Consider the following 8367-nt stretch of genomic DNA (forward strand, 5'->3'; position numbering starts at 1 on the left):
CAAACTTGCATCTAAACATTTAAATTAGCATATGCACATGTTATGCAAATTGGTATTCTCTTCTGTCCTCTTTTTTGTTGATGCATAAGTGGCCACCTTAGCAGAGAGACCGATGTTAACTGGTCCTCCTGTACCACCTGATGTTGCCAATCATGTGTCCTTTATACAACCATACTATTTTGCTTAGCACTGGTTTCCACAAGTTGGTGCTTACTATAATAACAGCAACTAACTGGAGGTACTTGGACCATCTTGATCCCATGACATGGTCTGAAGGCACTTGAGGTAGCCACCTTGCTGAAGTTAAGCAGGTCTGGGTCTGGTCAGTGCTTAGAGGGGAGATCACCTGGGAACCACATGTAGCCACCTTGGATTCCTCAATGAAAGAAAGGTGGGATATAAATGAAATAATAAATCAGATCTTAATATCCGAGGACCCAGAGAAGTTGTGTTGCCTTTGTACTGAATTCCAAAGAAGGGGTGGTCTGGTGCTTTGCCAGGAAAATTCCTGTCTAGGAGGCAAGTCCAATACATCTTAGGAACGGTTGTGAAGGTAGCAATAAACCTGAGCCATAACTGCTCCAGGACCCTGATAATTAACCAATAATTAGTACATCACTTGCTGCAAGGAAAGTATTCCTGGGATGAGCAAATTGCACTGGAGTACCTTACTGCAGCTGCGGCAGCAGGAGCTCCCTAATTCTAGACCCATGTGGAGAAGCCAAGACACAGAACAGGTAGCACCAAGTCCAAGAGGTTGCTGGCATGGTAAAAGCAGTGTTAAGGGAGCTATTAGAGAAAAGAGGGCTTCCTTCAGAAAATGGAAGTCTTGCCCAAGTGAGGAAAACAAAAGGGAGCACAAGCTTGCACAAAGGCTATGCAAGCAGACAATAAGAGATGCAAAAAAGCATTTTGAAGAGCATATGGTTAACAGCATCAAGGCCAACAATAAAGAGTTCTTTAAACATATCAAAAGCAGAAAACCAGTTAGGGAGGCAGTTGGACCATTGGATGACAATGGAGTTAAAGGAGTACTGAAGGAGGACAAGGAGATTGCAAAGAAGCTGAATGAATTCTTTTCATCTGTCTTCACTGCAGAAGATATAGGACAGATACCTGTGCCTGAACTGATGTTTTCAGGAAGGGAGTCTGAGGAACTGAGGCAAACAGTGGTGACAAAAGATGAAGTTCTCAACCTTGCTGATAAATTGAAAGCAAATAAATAACCAGGCCCACATGGTATCCATCCTAGAGTTCTCAAAGAACTCAAATATAAACTTGCTGATCTTCTAACCAAACTATGCAACATGTCCCTAAGATCAGCCACTATACTAGAGGACTGGAAGATGGCCAATGTAACACCAGTTTTCAAAAAGGGATCCAGGGCGATCTGGGAAATTGCAGGCCAGTTAGCTTAACGTCTGTTCTGGGTAAATTGGTTGAAGGCATTATTAAAGGTAAAATTAGTAAGTATATAGAAGGACAAGCCCTGCTGAAAAAAGAATCAACACAGCTTCCGCAAAGGTAAGTCCTGTCTCACTAACCTTTTAGAGTTCTTTGAGTGTGTCAATAAACATGTAGACAGGGGTGAGCCAGTAGACATTGTTCACCTGGACTTCCAAAAGGCTTTTGACAAAGTCTCTCACCAAAGACTCCCGAGCAAACTTAGCAGTCATGGAATAAGAGGACAGGCCCTCTTATGGATCAGTAACGGGTTAAAGAACAGAAAGCAGAGAGTAAGAATAAATAGTAAATTCCCCCAATGAAGGGAAATAGTGGGGTTCCACAGGGATCTGTATTAGGACCAATGCTTTTCAACCTGTTCATAAATGATCTGGAATTAGGAGTGAGCAGTGAAATGGCCAAGTTTGCGGATGACACCAAATGATTTAGGGTGATTAAAACAAAAAGGGACTGTGAAGAGCTCCAAGAGGATCTCTCCGAACTGGGAGAATGGGCATCTAAATGGCAAATGTGGTTCCATGTAAGCAAGTGTAAAGTGATGCACGTTGGGGCAAAATATCCCAACTTCAAGTATAACCAGATGGGATCTGAGCTAGCAGTGACCAACCAGGAAAGAGATCTTGGTTGTGGTAGACAGCTCAATGAAGATGTCAGCCCAGGCAAACTCCATGTTAGGCATAATTAGAAAAGGAATTGAGACTAAAACTGCCAATATCATACTGCTCTTATACAAATCTATGGTGTGATCACACTTGGAATACTGTGTACAGTTCTGGTCATCACACCTAAAAAAAGATACTGTAGAGCTGGGAAAAGTGCAGAAAAGGGCAACTAAAATGATCAAGGGGCTGGAGCATCTCCCGTATGAGAGAAGTTTACAACAGTTGGGATTGTTTAGCTTGGAAAAAAGCAGGTTAAGGGGAGACATGATAAAGGTGTACAAAATTATGCATGGGGTGGAGAATGTGGATAAGGAGACATTTTTCGCCCTCTCTCGTAATACTAGAACCCGGGGTCATCCCGTGAAGCTGATTAGCAGGAGATTCAAGACAGATAAAGGGAAGTACTACTTCACACAGTGCATCATTAAACTATGGAATTCACTTCCACAAGATGCAGTGATGGCCACCAGTTTGGATGGCTTTAAAAGGGGATTGGACAAATAAGGCTATCAATGGCTACTAGTCCTGATGGCTGTGTGCAACCTCCAGTATCAGAGGCAGTATGCCTGTGCACACCAGTTCCTTGGGAATATGCGCGGGAGGGCGCTGATGTGCTTGTGTCCTGCTTGTGGGTTCCTGGTTGTGTGAACAGAATGCGGGACTACATGGACTCTTGGTCTGATCCAGCATGGCTCTTCTTACGTTCTTAAAGCAACTGGGCTTGCAGAGGGAGCTCTTTGAGGCACTTAAAAGTACAGGATGTGTCTCCAAACCTGCCTTCTCGTGATCCCCTCTTCATTTTTCACACTATGCTTAAGTAATAGTTTGTTATACTGTGGCCAGAAACGCCTTCCTGCTGCTCTGTAGCGGTCTAAAAAAGGATAGCCGCAGCATCTCCCCAGTAGCGAGAAGCCTTCTCCCAGGACATAAAACTTTAATTAGTAACAATCAGGCAGCCTCAAAATGGGAACGGCAAGCGGCAGAAGTCAAATCATCAATAAAATATTCAATGGCAGGAATGTGTTACTGATACAGTCTCTGTGCAGAGCTTTAAAAACTGCCAAACACACAGGGCTGTGAATATGGAGACAGGCTGCATCTACACAGAGCAGTTTTACTGTTATCCTACTGCAGCAGTAACTATTGGTGCACATGACACCAATGGATGCCAATAGTTATCACTGCAGTATGATAACGGTAAAACTGCTCTGTGTAGATTCAGCCACAGCCCCTCTGTTTGGTCACAGATCCACAGAAGCTGTTAAACGAGAGCATCTGCCCAGCATTCATTGGCATTCAGGTATAGTGAGGATCCCCCTGGCCCAGCTGATACTTCTAGTGGTGACTGTAAGGGCTAGAGGCCTACCAGCCAATAGCACTTTTAACTAACTATTGGAATGTAATGAGCAGCACAAGTCTGAAGGAATGTGGAGGTTCCTCATCTCTACATAAATAGCTGTGCTCAGTGGCTTCAAGTTGCTTGGGCTAAAGTGATCTCTCAGAGTGATTTCCCTCTGTTAGCTGAAAGCTTCGTCTTTATACGCAATCACAGAAGCAAGATAATATTCTTAATTCTGTAGAGAACTTTTGGAATAGCTTACCTGTTCAGGTCTGTTTGTCATCCCTTTGTTTTCTTCAGGGAAAGGGGTAAAGTATCATTAACCTTTACAAGGAAAGTCTGCAACCGCCACATGTTGTCAATCTTTCCTTCCCCCTTCTCTCTCTGTGTGTGTGTGTGTGTGTGTGTGTGTGAGAGAGAGAGAGAGAGAGAGAGAAGGGAGATGACAATGTACATCTCACTGGTATTCTTACGTTAGGGACGGCCCTATCATTAGGCAGAGAGAGGCAGCCATCTCAGGCAACAGATTTTGGACGTCATTAAGGGACAACAAATATTTCTTTAATTTATTCTGATTGCATTTTTGTTGCCAGGAAAGGGGAGAGGTGCTTGTGAGATTTTCTGCCTCAGGTGCCCCAAAATCTGACCAGCCTGGTTACTATGCACCTTGACTTGGGGGGAGGGGGGAGCATTTGCTGCTCCACCTCAGGCAGCAAAGTGTCTAAGATACTTCTGTGAACTTTCTTTTAGCAAAAGAAATTATACATTTGTGGAGCAACTTACAATGGCCTGTTCTGCATAAAGGATGAAATCCAACATTGCATAAACAGAAAGCAAACTTGTGCAACAGATCTCTCCCTCCCCCTCCTCTTCCATGAAGGCCCCTGTACCGCACCCCCAAAGCCTCTCCAAGCGGTACAGGGGGCTACAGAACATTGTGAACAGTGTCTCACTGGGCTGCAGTGGGAAGGGAGGGTCACCTGAAATTGGTGGAGGATTCTTGCCCTGCTCCCACAAGGCTCACAATTTTGGCAATTTCTCTCTCCCGCTGCAGCCCAGTAAAAAACAACTCACAATGTTCTCTAGGTTCCCTGACCCTCTGGAGAGGTTTTTCAGGGTCTGCAGCAGGGAGGAGAAGAGGAAAATCCGTTTCCCAAGCTTGCCTTCTGCTCACAATGTTGGATTTCAACCAGTTGTTGTTGTTCAGTCGTGTCCGACTCTTCGTGACCCCATGGACCATAGCACGCCAGGCCTTCCTGTCCTGCGCACTCTCCCGGAGTGTGCTCAGGTTCATATTCATTTTCAACCAGTATATTGTAGCTAAAATGATTTAAATCTGGTATTTTCTCCCAATCAGTTTATCTCCCCTATTTACCTTACACTACACATGTCATTTATTAATCTAATGTGGTTCGTGATTATTAGGTGTGTTAATGGCAGGACCTACAATTCTCTCTTTATTATGTACTTTTTGTTTGCCTTGCTTTTGTACACCTGCATGAATTGTTGTTGTTGTTGTTCAGTCGTTCAGTCGTGTCCGACTCTTCGTGACCCCATGGACCATAGCACGCCAGGCCTTCCTGTCCTGCGCTCTCTCCCGGAGCGTGCTCAAGTTCATATTCATTGCATCCGTGATGCTATCTAGCCATCTCATCCTCTGCCGTCCCCTTCTCCTTTTGCCTTCAGTCTTTCCCAGCATCACGGTCTTTTCCAGAGAGTTTTCTCTTCGCATTAGGTGGCCAAAATATTGGAGCTTCAGCTTCAGTACCTGTCCTTCCAATGAGCACTCAGGGTTGATTTCCTTTAGGATGGACTGATTTGACCGCCTTGCAGTCCAGGGCACTCGTAAGAGTCTTCTCCAGCACCACAGTTCGAAAGCATCAATTCTTCGGCGCTCAGCCTTCCTTATAGTCCAGCTCTCACAGCCATACATTACTACTGGGAAAACCATAGCTTTGATTAGACAGACCTTTGTCGGCAAGGTGATGTCTCTGCTTCTTACTATGCTGTCTAGGTTGGCCATAGCTTTCCTCCCAAGGAGCAAGCGTCTTTTAATTTCATGGCTACAGTCACCATCTGCGGTGATCTTGGAGCCCAAGAAAGTAAAATCTGTCACTGCTTCCATTTCTTCCCCTTCTATATGCCAGGAAGTGATAGGGCCAGATGACATGATCTTAGTTTTTTTAATGTTGAGTTTCAAACCAGCTTTTGCACTCTCCTCTTTCACCCTCAACAAGAGGCTCTTGAGATCCTCTTCGCTTTCTGCCATTTGGGTGGTATCGTCTGCATATCGGAGGTTGTTGATAATTCTCCCGGCAATCTTAATTCCGACCTCTGATTCATCCAACCCGGCATTTCTCATGATGTACTCTGCATATAAGTTAAATAAGCAGGGTGACAATATGCAGCCTTGTCGTACTCCTTTCCCAATTTTGAACCAATCGGTTGTTCCATGTCTGGTTCTGACTGTTGCTTCTTGACCCTCGTACAGGTTTCTCAGGAGACAGGTAAGGTGGTCTGGTACTCCCATCACTTTAAGAATTTGCCACAGTTTGTTGTGATCCACACAATCAAAGGCTTTATCGTAGTCAATGAAGCAGAAATAGATGTTTTTCTGGAATTCTCTTGCTTTCTCCATGATCCAGCGAATGTTGGCGATTTGATCTCTAGTTCCTCTGCCTCTTCTAAACCCAGCTTGTACTTCCGGTAGTTCTCGGTTCGCATACTGCTGAAGCCTAGCTTGTAGGATTTTGAGCATCACCTTGCTGGCATGTGAAATGAGCGCAATTGTGCGGTAGTTTGAACACTCTTTGGCGTTGCCCTTCTTTGGAATTGGAATGTAAACTGACCTTTTCCAGTCTTGTGGCCACTGTTGAGTGTTCCAGATTTGTTGGCATATTGAATGCAGCACTTTAACAGCATCATCTTTTAGGATTTTAAATAGCTCGGCTGGAATACTGTCATCTCCGCTAGCTTTGTTGTTACTAATGCTTCCTAAGGCCCACTTGACTTCACTCTCTAGGATGTCTGCCTCAAGTTCAGTGACCGCACTATCATGGCTATCAGGGACATTCAGATCTTTCCTGTATAGTTCTTCTGTGTATTCTTGCCACCTCTTCTTAATCTCATCTGCTTCTGTTAGGTCCCTGCCTTCTTTGTCCTTTATCATGCCCGTCTTTGCACAAAACGTTCCCTTGAGATCCCCAATTTTCTTGAAGAGATCTCTAGTCTTTCCCATTCTGTTGTTTTCCTCGATTTCTTTGCATTGTTCATTTAAGAAGGCCTTCTTGTCTCTCCTTGCTATTCTCTGGAACTCTGCATTCAGTTGGATATATCTTCCCCTTTCTCCCTTGCTTTTCGCTTCCCTTCTTTCGTGAGCTACTTGTAAAGCCTCATCAGACAGCCACTTGGCTTTCTTGCATTTCTTTTTCTTTGGGACGGATTTCGTTGCTGCCTCCTGAACAATGTTACGGACCGCCGTCCATAGTTCCTCAGGCACTCTGTCTATCAGGTCTAATCCCTGAAATCTATTCCTCACCTCCACTGTATATTCATCAGGGATATGATTTAGGTCATACCTGAACGGTTTAGTGGTTTTCCCGACGTTCTTCAATTTAAGCCGAAATTTTGCAAGAAGCAGCTCATGATCTGAGCCACAGTCAGCTCCAGGTCTTGTTTTTACTGACTGTATGGAGCTTCTCCATCTTTGGCTGCAAAGGACATAATCAATCTGATTTCGATATTGACCATGTGGTGACGTCCATGTGTAGAGTCGCCTCTTGTGCTGTTGGAAAAGAGTGTTTGCTATGATCAGCATGTTCTCTTGGCAAAACTCTATTAGCTTTTGTCCTGCTTCATTTTGTACACCAAGGCCATGCCTGCCTGTTATCCCGGTGATTTCTTGACTTCCTACTTTAGCATTCCAATCCCCTATGATGAAGAGGACATCTTTTTTTGGTGTTAGTTCTAGAAGGTGTTGCAGGTCTTCATAGAACTGATCAACCTCAGCTTCTTCGGCCTCAGTGGTTGGGGCATAGACTTGAATTACTGTGATGTTGAATGGTTTGCCTTGGATTCGTACTGAGATCATTCTATCATTTTTAAGATTGTACCCCAGTACTGCTTTTCCCATCCTTTTGTTGACTATGAGTGCTACTCCATTTCTTCTAAGGGATTCTTGCCCACAATAGTAGATATGATGGTCACCTGAATTAAATTCGCCCATGCCTGTCCATTTTAGTTCGCCGATTCCCAAGATGTCGATGTTCAATCTTGCCATCTCATGTTTGACCACCTCCAGCTTACCTTGATTCATTGATCTGACATTCCAGGTTCCTAAACAATATTGTTCTTTACAGCATCGGATTTTCTTTTCACCACCAGACACATCCACAGCTGAGTGTCCTTTCGGGTTTGGCCCAGCCGCTTCACTCTTTCTGGCGCTACTTAGAAATACCCTCTGCTCTTCCCCAGTAGCATATTGGACACCTTCCGACCTGAGGGGCTCATCTTCCGGCGTCATAACTTTTAGCCTTGTGATACGTTCCAGGGGGTTTTCTTGGCAAGAATACTGGAGTGGGTTGCCATTTCCTTCTCCAGTGGACCACATTTTGTCAGAACTCTCTGCCATGACCTGTCCGTCTTGGGTGGCCCTGCACGACATAGCTTATGGCTTCACTGAGTTACGCAAGCCCCTTCGCCACAACAAGGCAGTGATCCATGAAGGGGCCTGCATGAATATCCTGCGTTTAAGAAATTATTTGCAGAACCTGAAAGGAAATGGACACATGTTGCATTCTGCTTGGCCCTGCTCTTGTATTTCTTGCACCAGTTGTCTTCTTAAAGCATCACCAGCCATTAATCTAAGACTTTTATTAGCATATTAAACTGGACTCTTTTCAC

This window comes from Heloderma suspectum, chromosome 1 (assembly GCF_057233095.1).
Source record: "Heloderma suspectum isolate Gila_16-S chromosome 1, 16-S_ref, whole genome shotgun sequence".
NCBI classification, from domain to species: Eukaryota; Metazoa; Chordata; class Lepidosauria; order Squamata; family Helodermatidae; genus Heloderma; species Heloderma suspectum.